At 38.6% G+C, this 22854-nt stretch overlaps 1 protein-coding gene across 4 annotated transcripts in view; it reads right to left on the bottom strand.

Annotated features, from left to right (window-relative positions):
* LOC127635515 (phosphatidylinositol 4-phosphate 5-kinase type-1 beta-like) overlaps positions 1-22854 on the bottom strand; it is an 82082-nt gene that overhangs the window by 25836 nt on the left and 33392 nt on the right. Inside the window, exon 1 of one of the 4 annotated variants that reach the window (XM_052115604.1) lies at positions 1676-1778. The exons of the other annotated variants lie outside the window; for them this stretch is intronic. The gene's annotated coding sequence lies outside the window, so the exon portion shown is untranslated. Of the gene's footprint in view, positions 1-1675; positions 1779-22854 lie in introns of those variants that run through there. 4 annotated transcript variants of the gene reach the window in all.

Genomic DNA, 22854 nt, shown 5'->3' with positions numbered 1-22854 from the left:
CAAAATACACAGTAACCTAATCACATCACATTACACATCTCACACCCAGCCAGGACTGAAACAATAGGTCTTTATCAGCGAAGAGAGGTGTGGATTCAAGTGTAAGAACTGTTTGCATTTCGTGTGGAGTGAGGGCAACACAAATGACACATAATGTAAAAACGAATTATATGACCGCACTCAGATCACATCTGTAAAAATGGGGAACCTACAAAATAGGAAATTTGGCTTAGAATTAAATGATGTGCAGTAACCACTGCAGATAATACTAAGATAATAAGCAATAGAGTAAACAGGATACAGCAATGAATGAAAGCAGAAACACAACTAAAGGCTTCTGTTTAAAGGGTTGCTATGGCCTCTGTGATGCCATTTATTTCAATATGCAAATTTAATGCACAATAACCACACCACACAGTAAATTTGCTTAATGTGATCAAGTAACTCTTTCTGAACTGCCCTTTTTTTTTTTTTGCACATTAAATGAAGTGAAATTCTTTATGTACTTCACAACTGTACAAATGTATGTGAATTCTTTGCCTTCATATTTAATATTGGTAAAAGTAGCCTATATAGTTGACGCATACCATGCCCATGAGCTTTTTATCATGACTTCAGGTTAAATTGCATATGAATGTATACCGAAGTGTATATGAATCAGTGTAAATCTCAGACCCTGTAACTTGTCACTGTTGACTAATATCTTTCAGCCCAGTTATTTAGCTGCTATTTGGGCCTTTCGAGATTATGCAGGTATTGCCTGATAACAGTGCCTGATGATAATCATAAGTGTTAATTTCCCTCCCTGTCAGTTTTAAAATATACAGTACCAACAGTCTTCACAATGAAAAATAGCCTATACACAAATATTGTTTGAATAAGTAATACATAGCCTATTAATTTCAGCATATTTGTGTATTTCTAATTTGCTGTTACTGTATATTATATTATATTATACTACAACAGCTATTATAGCCTATTATATACCTGCACTCTTAAAAATAAAGGTAATTTATCAGCATGTATGGTTCCATTAAGAAACTTTAACATCTATGGAACCTTCTCATTGCAAATGTTCTTCAAAATGGTTCTTATAAGAACCTTTCACTGAAAGGTTCTTTGTGGAACCATTGGTTCTTGTATGGCATCGCTGCGATACGCCCTTTTTGGAACCTGGATTTTTAAGAGTGTATACCGGCATTACAAACAAACAAACAAACAAACAAACAAACACAAACCTGTAGGTCTAATTTCCAAAGTCTACCTTCGATGCTATATTCGTGCCACTTTATTATTTTATATGCATAACATGCTAATTATCTGAGGTTCCTGTGCAGCAAAGTGTTCAAGAGCAGTTTGTGGAAGGAAATGTTCGTCTACTTTAAAACTTTCCTGGGAACAAAGTGCAGCCCAGTTTAGTCATTAGGTTTTTAACAGTTGTTAATATTATAAGGCTATATGAAAAGAGTGTAAAAGTGCATTCGAAAACATTTTGAAATCCTGTGCCTATAAAATAACATATTATTTAAGTTAATTGCATGTTGCGTCCATTTTATCTGTTAAACGCAATGAACAATGAAGTGTTTATTTTCAATGATCATTAAACATCTATGACTATGTATATAAAACAGTTACAAAGCTTGAATAAATATTTAAAGAGAGATATAGAACTTACCGTCAGTGCTTTTCGTCAAAAAATGTGGAAGTAATAAATACACCTCAAAAAGTCACAGTCTGAGTTGTGTCTTAGTGACATTTGAGAGCGTGCTGCGCTTGAGCTGCAGTTTGTCAAAACTCTCCGCCCACACGCACGCGATCGCGAGGACTTTAGGGTTACCATCTGTTCTCATCATTTACGCTGATTAGATGATTGTCAGCTGTATTACAGCTTTGATATATTTAATTCCACAGTCAGGGATTAAGAACTGTTAGAAATAAAATAAAATAATTTATAGCAAAATATAAAAAGGCTCCTTATATTTTTTAAATCTCATTCACACCTCCTCAGATTCAAAGTTGGTGCATTGCATTCATTCACGAAACATGCCAGAACCAGTGGCGTTTGACGTGCATCTTAATGTGCCTGTCACCTATTTGAAACGAATCATTATTTTTGCAATTCCATTTGATGATGCAGTGGCACAAAAATCACAAACTTTAATTTTAAGAAATACAAATGTAAACATTACAGTAGATTGGGTAATTAAGAATCTTGTATCACAATTGTATTTAAAAAAATTGTGAATAAAAGCCAATCCAAATGTCCAGAAAGTGATGTCATTTTAGAGATGGTGGTACATGTTTGTAGAGGTGGGGGTATCTAAGGTTTGACACCACAACACAAACTGTCTGATGTGAGAAACCACTGAACTGAACTTTTGAAAATGGCACTACTTTGAACAATTAATGAGTCAGTTCACCAAAAAAAGAAAACACTTTCAGCTTTTATTTACCCTCATGTTGTTATAAACCCATTCATGTTTTTTTTGTATGAAAAAAATATGAAAAGAAAGTAAATGGTGACTGTATGGAATCAATTCCATGCCACATATATTTGCAAAAATATGAAGTATTGCAAAATAAAATAAAGTTTTGCAAAAGAAAAAAAGTTTTTTTTTTTAAACAAAAATTAAGTATCACAAAAGTAAAATAAAGTATCGAGAGAAAAAATTTAAGTTTTGCAAACAAAAATAAAGAATTGCAAAATATAAATAAAATATAGCAAAAACCAAGATATAATTAATAAATCAATGACTGTTGTTGTAACAGATACTCAGACTCGATGGTAGTGTTAAACGCGGAGGTGTAGTTTATTGAGGGATATAGGGGAATGGGTAAACCAGGGTGATGACTGTGGTTCGCTAGATAGCGAGTAAACCTGGGTGATGACTGCAGTTCGCTGGATAGCGAGTAAACCTGGGTGATGAATGCAGTTCGCTGAATAGCGAGGAAACCTGGGTGATGGATGCAGTTCGCTGAATAGCGAGGAAACCTGGGTGATGAATGCAGTTCGCTGAATAGCGAGGAAACCTGGGTGATGGATGCAGTTCGCTGAATAGCGAGGAGACCTGGGTGATGACTGCAGTTCGCGGAATAGCGAGGAGACCTGGGTGATGACTGCAGTTCGCTGAATAGCGAGGAGACCTGGGTGATGACTGCAGTTCGCGGAATAGCGAGGAGACCTGGGTGATGACTGCAGTTCGCTGAATAGCGAGGAAACCTGGGTGATGACTGCAGTTCGCTGGATAGCGAGTAAACCTGGGTGATGAATGCAGTTCGCTGGATAGCGAGTAAACCTGGGTGATGAATGCAGTTCGCTGAATAGCGAGGAAACCTGGGTGATGGATGCAGTTCGCTGAATAGCGAGGAGACCTGGGTGATGACTGCAGTTCGCGGAATAGCGAGGAGACCTGGGTGATGACTGCAGTTCGCGGAATAGCGAGGAGACCTGATTGATGAATGCAGTTCGCTGAATAGCGAGCAAACCTGGGTGATGACTGCAGTTCGTTGAATAGCGAGGAAACCGGGGTGATGTGTGCAGTCCGCTGAATAGCGAGGAAACTGGGGTGATGGATACAGTTCGCTGAATAGCGAGGAAACCGGGGTGATGGATGCAGTTCGCTGTATTGCGAGTAAACCTGGGTGATGACTGCAGTTCGCTGAATAGCGAGGAAACCTGAACTGGACAAAGGAGCAGTAGAGCTTGGAACTGGACTTCGTTGGAGAGAGTAAACCGGAACTGGACGAAGGAGCAGTAGAGCTTGGAACTGGACTTCGTTGGAGAGGCGAGTTAGGGATGGAACGTAGAGTCTCCAGGAGGAAGCAGGTAAGTGAGCCTGTGATTGTAGTTGTGAGACCAGACCCAGAGTGACGGGGGAGTGGAGCATAAATACTGTGAGGTTGATGAATGTGGGAACGAGCTTCAGGTGCAGGTGATTAGTGTTCGGGAGAGAGTGATCGTGGAGTGTAATTTCTGGGAGTGTCAGGAGGAACTGTGACAGTTGTAAAAGAAACTAAAGAACTTTTATCCATTTTTATCTCTGCAACAGATTTTTAGGCAGCAATGATTTTGCCACACATCTTTTTCTTTGCAATGCCTACTAATTATTTTGCAATGCTCCTTTTAATCTGCATTTCCATCACGTGTGAGCTCATGATACCGTTTTGCCTTTGCGCTTCACTTTTCTGTGCGTTTGACTTTATGGCACTGTTTTGACGTGGGGGTGGAGTCAGGGGATTGGGGCGTGTACAACGGGCTCAGTGATGCCTCCCTGGAAGTAACCTCATTAGCTTGAGACATGGATCAAACATCATGGCCGAGCAGAGGCATGCAGGTGGATCTCAGGTATGTAAAGTTGATTGTTTCCTTTTATTTAATTAGCATTAAATGTGTTTTAACAGTGTTTGCATCAGATAAAGAAGTTAGAGATCAGTTAAAGCGGTGGATTTATTAGCCATACTCACTAACGCGTCTGAAAAAGCCAGCATCTGCAGTTTTTTTTCTCTCACAATTGATTGGACTATTGATTGATTATTGTGTTTACTTTATAGATTATAATTGTCTATACCATAGTATGTTGTTAAAAATGTAAACTCCATATTTAAAAAAATATATATAAATAAATAGATGTAACATTATCACTGTTAAAGGAGACGATAAATAGATTACAAATAAAAAGTTAAATGATATGACTGAGGTTGATGCCATGGCAGGCTCGTAAGACGTGACAATAAGGGAGACTACCAATCAGCAAAACAAAACAAGGGAAAACAACAAAACAAAACTACAATCCAAAGAGGGGATTGTTACACTGACAGTCCCTAAAATTTGCTCAACATCTTAGTGTATCTGTGCACATAAGCACATAAAGACGGAATAAAAGTAATTAATATGATTCAAGTAGTTTAATCCATGTCTTCTGTAGTGATATGATATGTGTGAGTGAGAGACAGATCAATATTTAAGTCCTGTTTTACTGTAAATCTACACTTTCATTTTTATGTCCACATTCTGGTGTGGAAGTGACTTTCACATTCAGCCACCTACTGGTTTTATTGTGAAAAAATACTTAAATATTGATCTGTTTCTCACTCACACTATCATGTCTCTTCTGAAGACATGGATTTAGACACTGGATTACTTTAATGCTGCCGTTATTTCCTTTTTGTCTTCTGGTCATCATTCCCTTGCATTGTATGGACCAACTAAGCTGAGATATTCTTCTAAAAATCTTAATTTTTGTTCTGCAGATGAATGAAAGTCATACACATCTGGGATGACTTGAGGGTGAGTAAATGATTAGAGAATTTACATTTTCATTTATTCATTTATTAACAATACAACGTATGCATAGTGTCCCATGTTCATCCAATGATTCACAGATCATCCAGAGACATATTTATTTGATAGATAATAACTGAACACAACTCACTGAAATTAATATGCAAAATAATGTGGTTACAAAATAGCTATATAGCATACTACTCTAGAATGTTTATATTGCTTCACACAATTTGTTTCACAAGTAATTCCAGTATTAAACACTAGATAGCAGCATGAGTCCTGTTTTTATTTCAGGCACTCACATATGCCCATGCCAGTCAATGCGTGGAGGGGATGCCATCTCTATTCACGTTCAGTGAGTCAGAACTCACGAAATACAGTTCAACAACAGCCTGCCTGATCTGGCTCCATTTTCCCTTAGCCTTACTGTGAAATCATGTGGAATAGGTTGTGTAATATAATAAATTTGTTATAGGGGTAAACAAGTGTATTTAAAAGCCCTGAGATTATGGGTGAGACAGCCCTTAAATAAACCAGCACAAATGAGGCATGTCTTCCTGAAAGATATACTCACACAAAAAACAGACAATCCCTGCACCTGCAGAAAATTAAGACAGAAATAATCTGACAAAGACAGTTGTGATTTTTCATCTGACAAAGAATGACAAGATGACCTTTAGTAAGTGTGTAGCTAATTTCAGAATACCATACTACTGTACTAGTCTTACTATTTCTGCAGTATAGAATTAGTAATAGTAAGGAAGCATGCTAAACGTCTCAACCTCCGTTCCCCGATGGAGGGAACGAGACATTGTGCCGATGTAGTGACACAAGAGGTCGCTCTTGGGAGCCAGATTCACCTTCAGATCTTTGAGAAAATTGAGAAAATGGTGAGTCGAATTTGCATGCCACTCCCCCCGACATACAGGTATAAAAGGGAGACCGGTATGCAGATTCTTTCAGGTTTTGCACTGAGGAGCTGAGACAAGGTCCCGGACATTACAGCAGTGCAGTTCAGCCTGTGGCAAAAGGGATACAGCGTCTAGATCCCTCCATCATGGAATGATGGTTACGATAGTAACCTAAACATTCCCCTTCTGGTCCAATATGTAACGCCACAAAGGCTGAACTGGTCACGTGAACTGCCGATGCAAGTGTAAGCAAGCTACTACGAGCATAAGAACAGATGCATTTGGGCTGCACGGAGCCTCCCTAGACACCCCAAGAAAGGGGAACATAATTTTGAGGAAGGGGAAGCCACAGCCTTTTCCCTCGAAGTCTTTCTCTCCAGTTAAAAATTAGAATCGGCTGGGGCCCTAAACGCTCATAAAATGCACCAGGGAAGGCATTCTTTTCCATTCCTATTCTTTCAGGGGGAAAAGACCCTGCGGAGGCCACGCTCTGCACTTCTTGGGGGGGTGGGAATGAAAGTGGCGGATACACCACCGGGCCACACATGGGAGAAGTGTGGTGGTAGGTCTGACACATCATCGGGGAGGAGTTTTCTACATGCACAGCAGCTGGGCAGAGGAGACTCTGCCAAGGAAGACGCGGGTCTACCAAAAAAGAGAAGGGAGACCTTATCAAGGAAAATACACAAAGGAGGCCACTAGGGTAGCCGAGACCTGTGTAGGACTTAACCCAGTACAGGGCCTGTTAGCACACATACTGGGTCTGACTACGCATTCCTCTGCTGAATTCATGAATCAGAGGGCTAGGAGGAAGAGCATCCAGGGTTCACAAGTCGGGAACATGCATGGGAGAAAGAGCACACACCTTCACCAACCTTGGAGGGGAAATGCACTATGTACAAGCGATACATCCGTCCAGCTGTCTGTGTAATGAAACTTACCTACTCGTACCTGAAAGAACTTCGTAGCCGGCCGAGAAGCGGGGGGCGTCCCTCTCCTGCAGGGGGCTCTACACCGGGGCTGAGAGCTGGGCTCGGAATGGGCTGCTTTGGTGGGACGCAGGGGGATGCTCTCGACGAACAGACGGGGTCCGCAATCTTGAGCCGCACCGGGGCAAGACATGCTGGATCACCTCTGTCTGCTGTTTCACCACCGAGAACTGCTGGGCAAAGTCCTCAACTGTGTCGCCATAGAGGCCGGGAAATGGGGGCGTTCAGGAAGCATACCTTGTCCGCATCCCTCATCACGACAAGGTTTAGCCACAGGTGGCACTCCTGGACAACAAGCGTGGACATCGTCTGCCCGAGTGCACACGGCTTAGTCACTCGGAGGGTGAGGTCAGTAGCAGAGCGCAGATCTTGTAGCACACTGGGATCAAGACTACCCTATTGACTGTTTTCTGACCCCCAGTATAGCTATGGAAATGTTACACATACATACAATGGCCAGGATGGCCTTCTCACAGTCAGAGAACATAATCTCAACAACACTAAGAGGTCAGCTCGCATAAGCAATGACACGTTTGTCTGTGTCTTGTTTCTGTGTCAGGGCGGCACTGAGACAGTGGGATGAGAAGCTTGCCTTGAGGTGGAAATCTTTATCCTTGTCTGGGTAGGCCAGACAGGGCGTAGAGCTGAGCTTGTCTGTCATATGGCAGAAAGACTGTATGAATGTTTTGTCTTTTACGGAGTAGTTCCATGAGGGGTCTAACTATCTCTGCATAGTCCTCGATGAACTGTCGGGAGTAGTTGCAGACACCTAGGAAGCTTCTGAGTTCCGACAAACCTGCCAGAGTTGTTATGTCACGAATGGCCCGAACTCTCCCAGCTTGGGTTTCAATGCCATCTACACTCACTTTTAGACCCATGCACCATTAGCCCTTGGCTAGTAAATGCTTGGCTCAAGCGGTGGAGAGTTGGTTAAGTACATGTTGTTACTCTGTCAAGTGTTCCTCAAAGGTCTGGTTCCTCATGAGGATTTAGATGAGGTTAAGGCGGGCAGCGGCATCACTCATGACCTTATGGAGGAAGATATTGAACTGGGGAGTTTGAATATCCAAATAGACAACGGTTCCAGGTGTACTGGCAGTCACCAAAAGAGAAAGCCAGTTTGTACTGGTCAACTGGGTTGACTCTCATTGTCCAGAAGCCGATGGCCATGTCCACAGTAGAGAAGAAGTGGGCCCCTTTGACCTTGGCCAGTTCTTGGTCCAGATGGATCCTTGGCCAGAGGAAAAGTGGTACCTGCTTATTCAGAGGGCGATAGTCAATGGAGACACGCCAATTGCCGGTCGGCTTTAACACTGGCCAGATAGGCGAGTTGAAGTTTGAGTTGCATTCCCAAATTATTTGCTTTTGCAAAAGCTTTTTGAGGATCCCTTGGATCAACTACTTTGGCAGCCAGGAGGATTTTGGACTGCTGTACAAATGTGGATGTGCATTTGGATCAGTGGGAATGCGAATAGTATGGAGGTCAGTGAGCCCACAGTCATGGGAATCTCTCGAGAAGATCGACTGGAAATCATGAAAGATTTTCAAAAAGGCATTTCTCTGATCCTCTGTCATTAAAGCATTTGCTTTGGCAAGCTGCTCATTGACTTTGGCCTCAAAGCCAACATAGGATTCCTCTGGTGAGGAACAGATTCTGTCATCACCAGGGGTTGTGTCTCCAGGTTGAGTCACAAGAGAGTATACGGCCATGTCACCTCTGATGCCCAGGGTAGTGCTACAGATTGGTTTGCCTTGTAGTGCTTAATGGTGGGCCACCGTGATCATTTTGGTTTGGAAAGTGGACAGGATACCATCCAGGTTGTCGTCCCTGGCTAGTGAAAGGTAATTCTCCTATCGCTGGCAGTGTCAGTTCGAAATCATGAAACAAGTTATTAACCAACATCCCTAAAGGTTGCCATGGCGTCACCTGAATCGGGACGTGCCTCAGTTTCTGAACCAACAATTAGGTTTAGCGGTGGCTCAACTCTAGCAGGGGCGTGCCGCAGATGGTCAGATTGAGTTCCCTGAAGCAGGGCAAGGTTTGGAAGAACACCTGTGGGCCAGGAATCTTCTGTCCTTTAGATATCACCAGGTGGATGGGAACACCTGCTGTTCGTGGGGGGATAGTCATATCTACCTTGCTAGCAACCTGGCATGCCTAGGGAATGGTCTGGCCGGATATCACACGTTCTACCTCCAAGGTCAGAGAATGGCTTTCCGCATATTTATTGCATATAGTCAGGTCCATAAATATTGGGACATCAACACAATTCTAATCTTTTTGGCTCAATACACCACCACAATGGATTTGAAATGAAACAAACAAGATGTGCTTTAACTGCAGACTTTCAGCTTTAATTTGAGGGTATTTACATCCAAATCAAGTGAAAGGTGTAGGAATTACAACAGTTTGTATATGTGCCTCCCACTTTTTAAGGGACCAAAAGTAATGGGACAGATTAACAATCATAAATCAAACTTTCACTTTTTAATACTTGGTTGCAAATCCTTTGCAGTCAATTACAGCCTGAAGTCTGGAACGCATAGACATCACCAGACGCTGGGTTTCATCCCTGGTGATGCTCTGCCAGGCCTCTACTGCAACTGCCTTCAGTTCCTGCTTGTTCTTGGGGCATTTTCCCTTCAGTTTTGTCTTCAGCAAATGAAATGCATGCTCAATCGGATTCAGGTCAGGTGATTGACTTGGCCATTGCATAACATTCCACTTCTTTCCCTTAAAAAACTCTTTGGTTGCTTTTGCAGTATGCTTCGGGTCATTGTCCATCTGTACTGTGAAGCGCCGTCCAATGAGTTCTAGGGGTGTCCCCGACTAAGGATTTACACATTCGAATCAGAATATTCGAATCTTTCTATAGTCGACTGATAGTCAAATCATCTATGTGTTTGTGAATGTGTTGGGAGGGGCACGACACTAGGTAGTCAGCAGGAGGGTAAAACTATTTTTATTTTATTTTACACACTGCACACAGCAACAACTTTTAATAAAGCGACCAAAACTGCCTGCCAACTGACAATGGCTTTCTTATTTACGTTTAATAAAAGGTAATGTGGTGGATAAACATTCGTAAAACGTTCTCTCATAACATTTTAAAGCCGCGATCGAAATACAGAACATCACACAAATATCTAAAAGAACATTTTGATAAATAAACCTAAAAAAAATACCTGCCTAGAGCGGAAAAGAACACACTGACTGCAGACAGGATTTGCATTTCACATTTTGCAAAATTAAATTAAATTGGCAAAATTGCCTGTGCTAGAATGCTTTCAGTGCAGCGCAACATCGACACAACGAAAAGCAAAAAAAAAGCATTAATTTACAGAATTAAATTAGAACAGAATATACATTTCTTATAATAAAAAATAAATAAAAACGAAATAGTCAGAATCAAGTCACAGGGAGCATAATAAATGTGTGCAAAATGCCAAAGTGCAGGGGAACATATATTTAAAAAAAATACAAGTTAAATTAAGTAACCCTGAGTGATCAATAAATAAAATTAAAATAAATAAATTATTAAAACAACGAAAGTTTAGCCAGAATTGTGAACTTTCTCCTTTTAACTGCCAAAACAACAATAAACGCTAAACTGGCAGTTTTTTTAGCTAAACATGTTCACAGCAAATTAAAATTAGAAACGGCTGAAATGTTTGAAGACACTTGTACCCTACCCGATCGAAAAAAATCCAGTCTTTCACTCTGCTTGTGTGCGTTTGAGTCTTTTTAAGTTGTGTGCGAGGAAAACCAACTTGTTGATGTTGGCCGGCATCAGTGCGCTCCTGGTTTTACTGATAATAAATCCAGCCTTGGAGAAAATTCTTTCTGATGGTGTGGAAGTAGATGGGATGCTGTGGAATCTCTTTGCGGCCCTGGACAGCTTTGGGTATCTCTCCTCATTCTTTTGCCACCATTCCATTGGTCCTGTACTGCTTCTTGTAGTGTCCTTTAAATAAGCCCTCATTTCACTGTCCCCTGGCTGTTGCTCCTCTTCATCGCTGGACAACAGCATCGACATCACTAGGTCTTTCTCTTTTTCTTGTCTTGAAGGGCCTGCAGTATCACGCTCCTCCACCAATTCACTGTCATCATCTACCTCCTGTACAGGCCTGGCAGCTAAACTCTCAGCCAGATTTTCCACCACAGCATATGCCTCATTCCTTTGCTCATCATCAGTGAAAAAGGAAAGCTTCTTAAAACGTGGGTCAAGAATTGCAGCCTTGGTATAAATACTGCTCTCCAAAAGACGGCCTTTAAGCTCCCATCGTCTGTCAATCTCCTCGGTCAGGGTAATCTTGAGGGTCTTAGTAACAGCGCTGTCGTCTTCATGTACCACCAAGTGTCATTTCTTAATGTTCATAAGCATCGGAACAGTGGCAGACAGAGATGCGTTCATATCTTGTGACAAAAGCTCTGTCAGTTTGATCATTGGCTTGAGAACATTGACTATGTCCTCTGCCATTCTCCACTGGGATGTTGTGAGCTCTAGATCACGGTCGGACCGTTTGCTGACACTTGAATCCGTCAGCACAGCTGAAACTGCACCCCTTTGTTCTAACAGGCGATCGAGCATAAGATAGACAGAATTCCATCTAGTGGCAACATCTTGTACAAGTTTATGCTCTGCAACATTCAGTTCTCGTTGTTTTTCTGCAAGTGCTGTGGTGGCTTTGGCGCTTTTTTTGAAGTGTGAAACAAGGCGCCTTGCAGCAGTGTATGCCCCGCACAACGGACTCCCTGTACAGTTCCCCACGATGGGTCTTGGGCCAGTTGATTGGTGCATGCAACCATATTCGTTGCATTGTCATGGACAACAGAAACGATCTTAGTGCCTGGAATGTCCCAATCAGAAATGACTTCTTTCAGTGTTTGTGAAATATGTTCTGCTGTATGACTTTCCTCCATTTTTTTTGTTGCTAACACAAAATTTTCCAGTCGCCAGGCTTCAGTAATAAAGTGGGCTGTAACTGTAAGATATGCCTCCATTTGCAGCGAGGTCCAAATTTCTGTGGTGAGGCTGACTGCTTTGCAATTGTTTATTAACATGTAAACCTCCGCGCGTATGGACGCGTATTTCACATCCACCGCATGCATAACCATCTCTCTTTTAGGAACTGTGTATCCTGGCTCAAGTGTGCGCATTAATTCTTTAAAACCTTCACCATCCACAACATTCACTGGCCTCATGTCGAGCGCAATAAACTCTGCAATTTTGCCCGTGATTTCTCTTTTCCTTTTCTCTGACAATGGCGGTCTCAAATCTAGCTTTGTTTGAGTTAGTTTTGCCGCAGCTCCGGTACTACTACTAGATGAACTGCCGTCGTTAGTCTGATACTGTGGGTGGATCTAGAAAAAAGACGAACATATTTTAAGTCCCAACATATGATATTGCTATTCGTAAATTAAATGCGCCAGTTAAATTAAAGAGTGAACCATCCTTATTGGAAGCTAAGAAACTTACCCGTTTTAAGTGGAAAGCCATATTTGTTGTTGATGAGTGGTAGGACATGAGTTGTTGGCACAACTTGCATTTTACTTTTTTTGGATCATCTTTTACCATTTCAAAGTGCATCCACACTTTAGATTTTTTTGTTCCAGACATTAAGTAATCCCTGCCGTCAAGATGCTCCTCGTCTGTCACGGATCAGGGAAAGTGAAACTTAAATCTGTCACAGCGGTGGTTGGATTTATTCACACACACAAACGTTAAAAATATTTATTGAACGCTTCTTTCTTTTCACGTTTTTTTTACAGCATTATCATAATTAAAGGCTGTATATAACTTACTATAACCGTACAAAATCAGTAGTTCTGTGTGAAATTAGACATTGAGCACCCCCATATTGCCAAAATGGTATGATCCACGTTTCATAAAACCCGCGAACGAAGATTCGACTGTGAGATCGGTGGTCGAATCAGGCTCCGCATATCGATGCATCGAATCTTCGACTATTCGGGGTCACCCCTAATGAGTTCTTAAGAATTTGGCTGAATATGAGCAGATAATACTGCCCGAAACACTTCAGAATTCATCCTGCTGCTTTTTTCAGCAGTCACATCATCAATAAATACAAGAGAACCAGTTCCATTGGCAGCCATACATGCCCACGCCATGACACTACCACCACCATGCTTCACTGATGAGGTGGTATGCTTTGGATCATGAGCAGTTCCTTTCCTTCTCCATACTCTTCTCTTCCCATCACTCTGGTACAAGTTGATCTTTGTCTCATCTGTCCATAGGATGTTGTTCCAGAACTGTGAAGGCTTTTTTAGATGTTGTTTGGCAAACTCTAATCTGACCTTCCTGTTTTTGAGGCTCACCAATGGTTTACATCTTGTGGTGAACCCTCTTTACTCACTCTGGTGAAGTCTTCTCTTGATTGTTGACTTTGACACACATACACCTACCTCCTGGAGAGTGTTCTTGATCTGGCCAACTGTTGTGAAGGGTGTTTTCTTCACCAGGGAAAGAATTCTTCGGTCATCCACCACAGTTGTTTTCCGTGGTCTTCTGGGTCTTTTGGTGTTGTTGAGCTCACCGGTGCGTTCTTTCTTTTTAAGAATGTTCCAAACAGTTGATTTGGCCACACCTAATGTTTTTGCGATCTCTCTGATGGGTTTGTTTTGATTTTTCAGCCTAATGATGGATTGCTTCACTGATAGTGACAGCTCTTTGGATCTCATATTGAGAGTTGACAGCAACAGATTCCAAATGCAAATAGCACACTTGAAATGAATTCTGGAACTTTTATCTGCTCCTTGTAAATGGGATAATGAGGGAATAACACACCTGGCCATGGAACAGCTGAGCAGCCAATTGTCCCACTTTTGGTCCCTTAAAAAGTGGGAAACACATATACAAACTGTTGTAATTCCTACACCGTTCACCTGATATAGATGTATTCATATAGATGAATACCCTCAAAATAAAGCTGAAAGTCTGCAGTTAAAGCACATCTTGTTCGTTTCATTACAAATCCATTGTGGTGGTATATAGAGCAAAAAGATTGTCGTCAGAGAAAGTCAGAATTAAAAATAAAAACTCCCTTTGAATTTTATTGGACAAAATGTTTGACTTTCTCAAATCTTCATGATATTCAAAACATGAACAGGGGCGGTCAAGACAATCACATGAGTGCATGTTTCATCTCTCTATGTGGTCCCCTTTCTGAGAAATGGAGATCCCGCCTGCAATGTATACAATACAAAAATATACATGGTTGGTGAAGAGTTTATTTTTGAGGATTTAAGGGTGCATGTTGTTCAGAGTGAGTATGGACCTTGTAAAAATTGTATTGTATTTTTTTCAATGTAAATACATCATCAAAAATACATGGATGGTGGATATTTTACTTATACACATTTTATTTGTCTTGGCATTAAATTTGATTGATTAAACCATGTGTATGGCACTCAGTGTGCTACATAGAGCAAACCATCTAACCAGTATTTCATATTGTTTTATAATTTGCTTAAAAAAAAATAATGTCCATAAAGCATGTATTTGGTGGCCATTACATACATTGCAGCTGGGACTTCCTGTGTTTTATTTTATATTTTTAGGAGAAATGCTAGTTTTTCTCTTGAAAAAATTACCGTCTGCATTCAACGGACAAGCAGCTAGCCTCTATTTTTAAGCCAATTTCTGTGAAACTTGATTTAAAAAAAGGCTAGCAATACTATGTACATTTTTAGATAAATATCAATAACTGTTTTGGCCAATTTTGTTGCTTGTGGAAAATAGTCAAACCTTTTTAGTTACGAAGCATTTATTTGTAGTACCGCTGCTAACTATTTTTTTCCTGGAAAAAAAATTGACCGTCATCGGCGAGCCTCTTCTTTTTATATAAACTTTTTTGGCAGTTTCTGTGAAACTACCTAAATAAACATTTGCTAGCAATACTATGTACATTTTTAACTAAATATCAATAACGTTTTTGCCAATTATGTTGCTTAAAAATCTGCCTAAAGTAATGTGAGGCAGAGAGCAGATTTTATTGTCTTTTTAAGCTGTTCAGACCTGCCTAGAAACTGTCCTGCTAGTGAGATAAGTTATCTAGCTTGTTGATTTTACCATGTAATAATTTTTTTTAGATGTCTTTCTATAAATTAGCAAATAGCCTTACCCATCCATCACACAGACATGATACGATTTTAGATTGTGTGTAGTTTTCTGTACACAAGGAAAGTGTGAGAGGGCTGTTTGCAGTTGGACATCCTGGTTAAACTATTCAGTGTACGGATTTGTGAAGGACACACTGCTGGCTACCAATTGTGTACTTTTTTCTGTTGTAGAGATGGATAGAGACTATGGCTCCAGGCTTTTGAGGGCATGAACACACATAAGGAAGATCTGCTGGACCATGAACTACTGCATGAACACCTGGACCAAGAGGAGATGGAGGATGAGATGGAACCTGATCCCCAGCCAAGACCATCAGCTGCGTGTAAATATACGTATATATAAGTATAAGTATTTAAATGATGTGTATAGCAATTACATAAAAATTTGTGTAGCCCTGCAACACTTGTTCTTCACTTGAGGCTTCATCTATTTACAGTTTGAGGTTGCATTTAGTTCTGTTACTGCTGTCATGCACTGTTGTTTTGCACAATAATTTTCACTTAAAGTAGACATACGTTTACATAAACAGAATAGAGGCCCTCTGCCATTCTATGTTTTGCCTGTTGTTTTAATTAAAAAGACTTGCATATTTAAACTTTTTGAAAGATGCTATCCTTTTGAAAGATGATAGCCTTTTGAAAGATGCTAGCTAAGTTCATTACTTGACTGTTGTTTTGCATATAATAGTCTTCTAAAACTTTACATTATTTGGATAATTGTTAATAAAATCTGTAAAATTTGATTGTTAAAGAACTGAATGAAGAATAATATTTAATATTGATTTAATATATTTTCTGTCCAATTTTGGTGTGTTACTTTCAATAAAAGTGTGATTATTTTATTGGCATGAAATTCATGAAAAAGTACAATATTAATACAATTATACACAAAAAAAAAGTAAATTTCGGTTTCGGTTTTCAGCCAAGTGCATCCTGGAGTTTTGGTTTCGCCCCAGAAATTGTATTTCGGTGCATCCCTAATAATCATACATATATTTATATAATTTGAAAGCCCTAGTTCTTCTCTTCAAAATGATAGAGTTAAGGTGTGTGGTGTTATATGAATATGAATATAATATGAATCCCATATTCTGGCACAGAATGGAAAGGATTAATGTAATAAATAAATGACCATTTATTTGGGGGACATTACATACATTGCAGCTGGGATCTCCCTGAATGACTTAGAGCTTTTTCCTATATGATATATATAATATTATACATAATATTACACATATAATGATCTTTTAGAATGTAACCACTTTAACCCTCTGGGGTCTGAGGGTATTTTGGGCCCTGGATAATTTTGACATGCCTTGACATTTGTGCTTTTTTCAGTTGCTTAAAAACATATTAATGGCTAAAGTCTAATTACACTGTATTCAGCACAAACTGAGAAAAAATAATATGTGAGCAACATGTATGTACAGGTTTGTATATTTGAGAAAATAACATTTATGCATGGTTTTTGGAAAAAACAAAATTTTAAGTCACTGAAATAAGGTAATATAAGAAAGAGATACTAAATATTTGTCCACAAGACTTTTGAGAACTGGATCTTGTAGCCTAGAGTTTTTGCTACAAAATGATGTGAAAACCACCCTGATCACTCATTCATACAAAATAATATAATAATATAACTTTTGTAAGACAATTTTAGTTTTGAAAGGTAATATGCAAGGAGGCGTGAATGATCATGAATAGTCATTGTAATTCACACATGAGAGACAAAGACCCTCCCCTGGGCCTAACAATGAGGGATAGAGAATGAATGTGAGGAGACTTAATGATCCAAATCAAGTTTTAAGTTAAAAGAAGTAATTTGACTATATATTTTCTTTACATAAAGCCTTTACTTAATTTTAGACCTACACTACCGTTAAAAGAAGTCTCTTCTGCTCACCAAGACTGGATTTATTTGATCCAAAATACAGAAACAACATTGATATTCTGAACTCTTTTTACAATTTAAAAGAACAGTTTTCTATTTGAATATATTGTAAAATGCAATTTGTGATCATAGCTGAATTTTCAGCATCATTACTGCAGTCTTCAGTGTCACACGATCCTTCAGAAAGCATTATAATATGAGGATTTTCTAATATGGGCATATTTAAAGTGCATTTTACTCATTTACACCTGAACAGATATTTGCAAGCACAAGCTTTGTTGATGATAATGAGGCAGCGTAAACGCTATTTAAAATATAATCTAAACATTCATATTATTTTATATCATATTTCATATCATATTTATATTATACAGCATATAATTTAAATACCTGCTTTAGCTGAAACAACATTTAAATGTCACTAAAACTTGCTTATTAGGAGTCATATTTCAAATTTCAATACTCTGAATCCTGGCTGGCAAGTCTGGAAACAGTCCCACTAGTAAAATATGTACATGTTTATATAAAATAGCATGTCAACTAATGAAAACTCAATGACTTACTCGTCTGAAACTGTATCCTCAGCTGGATCAAGTCTCTCTTCAAAATACAAATGTTCATCGGAGTCCCGCTCTTCTTCTGAGGAAAATATTAACTCTTCCATACTATCCTGGAGCTTTCTTGTTGCAAACGCGCAGAAAAATGAATGAAATATGTTTAAATCAAACCTCACAGTCACCTGTGTATCGTTACAAACACGCAGAAAAGTTGAGTTGTGTTGTGTTTATATTAAACCTCACAGTCGGGGGCGTGTACATTTGCATTGATCGTCTCAGCACATTATCACATTACAGATAATTAGATAGCCTAGTAAAAACTGTACATCGCTTTGTTTCAAACAGATTGCATTGCAGGAGAATATTTGTTTTAAATTTGAATTGTTTTATTTAAAAGTAGACATTTTAAGCTTTCTTTAGACATATGTTTCATGTTTGTGTGATGAGTATTCGCGGAGTTTCAGTTCATTTTTGTGACGTGTTTCTGAAATATGCTCGTGAACACAGAGACTGCTGAAAGCTCACCCTTTTTTATTTTCTTTATTTTACAAAAGCACAAGATTTTGTTGTTATTGTGAGTGTACACAAATAAAAGTAGACCCTTTATAGTCTCTAAAGATGTCTTACACTTATCTGTATACCCAAAAATGACGGAAAATTTTAAGTTGTTTCTGCTGTAATGACGAAAATATCCAGCAGGACGCGCCGGTGCGTCAGTCGACCCCAGAGGGTTAAGGGTAATCTCAGTAGAACCCATTTATATAACTTACAACTCATTAATATGTATAATTTGCATAAAGACGAGTGTCCACAGACCATGTATTTGGTGGCCATTACAAACAGATCCCAGCTGCAGTCTATATAATGGCCTCCAAATACTAGGTGTATGAACATTCATTTAAATGTATTTAATTTAAATTTGTTATGAATAATATTGATTAAACCACCTGTTCAGCACACAGGGCATACAAATTAACAAATATAAATGAGTTTTCAGTCATAATAATGTCTAATTCATGTAATAAATGAGTGTCCACAGACCATGTATTTGGTTGCCATTACAAACATTGCAGATGAGACTTCCTGTGTTTTTACAGGAAGATCCCAGCTGCACTGTACATAACTGCCTCCAAATGCTAGGTTTATCAACATTCATTTAAATATATTTAATGAATATTTGAAATACATATTATTGATTGAACCATCTGTTTACTCAAGGCATACAAATAAACATATACATGAGTTTTAAGTAAAAACAATGGCCAATTTGCCCATTTACTTCAAATAAGTGCTTTACTGAACTGAATTTTGTTTCTATAGGTGTGTACAACTGGTGCTGAATTAGAGGGGTTTCATGACATCCGTTAACATGTTTACATTTTGCTGAAAAGGCTGTTTAATGACAAGTTCCCATTGTTAAAACGTGCCTCATAATCTGTGACAGCATGCCCCTCTTTTGGGTTACATGAACTGTATCTTTTTTATCCTGTGTAATTATGGATGCTCACCCTAAAATCCTCTTTCTCTAAATCCTCTTTCTCCTAATTCTGAAAATGATATGCAGAATAAATTCAGCCTCTTTATGGTCACTTCCATGACAACATCATTCTTTAAATGCACCACACAATTTTCCACAAAACCTTTCCAGTGTTGAGGGGTGGGGGCACTTGGGTGCCCGTTAATCGGACATCTGGACTTTGTTATTTTAATGTGCCAAGTGTTGAAATTACAGGAAGTTCATGCAAACTACATTGGAGAGGTCGGCCCACATGGCCTATCAAAGCAGAGGAACAGATTGGAAGTACTGGGCCATTCCCATTAACTGCAGACAGTCAAAATCTGTGATCATCCTGATTACAGCGTGAAGCACATGTGGATTGCATCTATGGCTGTGTGGCGGCGTTCCTTATAAGTTAAAACCATCTGCGAGACTGGGGATACATCTCTCTCTCTTGCTTTCTCTCCTTCTACATTTATTTCTTCCACCCTCTCCCAGTTTCTTTGATATTTATTTTTGGGGTACATTGGCTAGCCACACGTGGTCTGATGTTGGGCACTTGTCTCCTCTTGTCTTAACAGTGGCAGAATAGGAATAACAGATGTTTGAAGTCATCAATTTAAAGAAATATTTCACACAAAGATGAAAATTCTGACATTATTTTTTTCACCCTCTTGCGGTTTCAAACTTGTTTGCTGTTATTTGTTCTGTAGAAACAAAAGGAACATTTTGAAGAATCTTCATGTATCTATTTCCCATGCAACAACAGTTCATAATGACCACCAGATTGATCACACTGTAAATTCAGCAACAAGAAATCGATAGTTGTGCTGTTAAAATCGATCTGTACTTAAAAAAACATTTAAACACTGCTCCCAGTATGCGGAAGCCAGAGGTGTTGTTGATGTGAAATGACCACAGAGTGGCACCAAAAATGTGTTTTCTTTAGGAGTATATGATATAATAGAGTCAACAAGAATGCATATTTATTTTAACTCTACCCCCTAGCCCAAACCCCAATCCTAAACCTAACTAACCTTTCATATTGACGCACAGCCTTCTGCTGTCAAAGAAAATCAAACAAATATACATACGCACATATAAATTAATATTTAAATGTATTCTAAATAAATAATATTACTTTAGAAATAGATGTAATTATGAGTAAAAAGAAGAAGAAAAACAAACAATTAATGTACTTTAAAGTAATTACCTTAATTGAAAGTCAGTAACTAATCTGATAACAAGAATTTAAATTAAAAATGCATTACATTTTGACTTTGACAAAGTTATTTGATTAAACTGATTATACAATCAGATTACATCCAACACTGGTAAATAATGACTTAAATTTCTGTGTTTGTCACACAAAGCTGTTATATGGCTTCAGAATATGTTGATCATAGCGTAGGCCTATAATTCATATGGACCACCTTAAGTGTTTTTTTTATGGTGTTTTTTTTTTACTTTTTGGAACTTGTCAGATCATTTTAAGGAAAAGAGCTGCATTACAATTCTCCAATTGGTTTCACAGGAAAAATAACAGCATATTGGTTTGGAATGAAATGAAAGTGTGCAAATAAAAGTTGAAATTTTGTTTTTGGATATACTATTATTTAAAGGTGTGTTACGATCTGCTAAGATGTTTTCATTGTCCTTTGGCGATATGAATTTGATCATTTCAGTCTATTGCTAAAAGATTTATTGCAATGACAAATAAACAACTGTTATATGACTTTACTTTATAATGAATGATTTGCAGGATGTCATGATGCTACATTGTAGTTTTTGTATCGGACTTTGACATAGACACTCTAAACAATGTTAATTACAACCTTTGCATGTTTGATAAACATCCTGTACACAAATATAAACGCAATAACAAAGAATGTTTGATGCAGCTGGTATAAAGAATTAAATAAAGTATTTGCCTTGAGTAGCTCATGACAGTCTGAGAGAAAATGTGAGAGAAAGTGTACAGAACTTCCCACACAGAGTGCGGTTAGTGAATGAGACACATTGTGTCACATAGGACACGGCAACAAACCGCTCATTGAATTGTTGTGGGGTAAGATTAATGGAAAAACAGCACAATGCAAACTCATAAAGTCCAATTTAGAGGATGACACGGAGGAGTCAGGCGCCTTACACCCCAGTCTCAGATCTGAGCAAGTCATAAGGACAAGATTTACCTTCTTCATCATGGATTTCTTTTTGTTTAATTAAGTTTTTAAATGTGCTTTGTTACAAGTATGGTAAGTTCTACTTGTTTGATATAATGTGTACTAATACTGAATGAATACAGTTTACACAATTCAAATGTTCTATTCTGAATGATACACATATTATTTGCTAAAGCAAGCTTCACTATTATTTGTGCTCATACTTAGGTGTGCTATTACTTTTCAGAGCGATGAAACTTATTATTTTAATATGGGCAAAAAATCGTATAGACTTACATTGAAAAAGGAATCCAAGCCATAACTAGGGACACTAGGTTGAAAGTTTTTCACCTGAAATGTAAATGTGAAATCAGTCTGTTCTCAAAATAATCGATGTGTTCGGGGCTCACAAGAGCGACCCCTAGTATCACTACATCGACACAATGTCGAGGGAGTGACAGAAGGAGAACTGTTGTTAGTGTATTCTCCCAGTACAATAACTGAAAACAGGATATGCTGTTACTGTGTGTATTAAGGTCTTATTACATGCTGTCCATGGGATTAAGATCCACACAATGACTACATGAAAGCATGGATTAGAGGAGAGTTCAGATTACACATTACACACATGGCTTTAGTCTTGTGTGTTAAGCAAGTCCCATGTCACACTTCAGAGTTCTCTTATACAACAACTTGATTTTACAACAACTTGATTTTTAGATTTGCTTCACTAAATGTAAGTGGTGCTTACTTATGCAGAACTTGCTGCCATTATGACTATGCTAAGGTGTTGTGGGTGGTTGCCAAGGCATTACTATGTTGTTGCTATGGTATGGTTTTTTGATCCCGCCATGGAATATTTTAATTTTTTTTATTAATTCTGCCTTTATATCACAATTCTTACTTTATTTCTTCCAAGATATTCTAAGATCAAGAAATATAGGCATATTAAGTCATATAAGAAGATATAAAGTCGCAATTATGAGATTTAAACGTACAATTGCGATTTTATTTCTTGGAATTGCTTTATATCTTATTATATGACTTCAGATCTATGTATTTCTCATAGAATTTACATCTTGCAATACATTACACTGTATCTTGCAATTGTTACTTTATATCTGGCAATTGTGAGCTTAAATCTCACAATTGTGAATTTTAACGGAATTGTGATTGTGACACCGTGCCACCCCCCGCAAGATGCCCTTGTCACCAAAGCTTAAATCCGCCTCTGAATCTTGCAATTGTGACTTTATTCTCAGAATTGTGCCTTTTTGTCTCACAATTTTGACTTTAGATTTCACAATTGTTAGTTTAAATCTTTTAATTGGCACTTTATATCAATCTCTCAATTGTGACTTAATTTCTCTGAATTTTGACTTTATATCTCACAAATGAGAGCTTAAATCTTGCAAT

Source organism: Xyrauchen texanus, chromosome 43, assembly GCF_025860055.1.
Source record: "Xyrauchen texanus isolate HMW12.3.18 chromosome 43, RBS_HiC_50CHRs, whole genome shotgun sequence".
In the NCBI taxonomy this organism is placed as follows: Eukaryota; Metazoa; Chordata; class Actinopteri; order Cypriniformes; family Catostomidae; genus Xyrauchen; species Xyrauchen texanus.
This window is presented reverse-complemented; position numbering and strand designations above follow the sequence as displayed.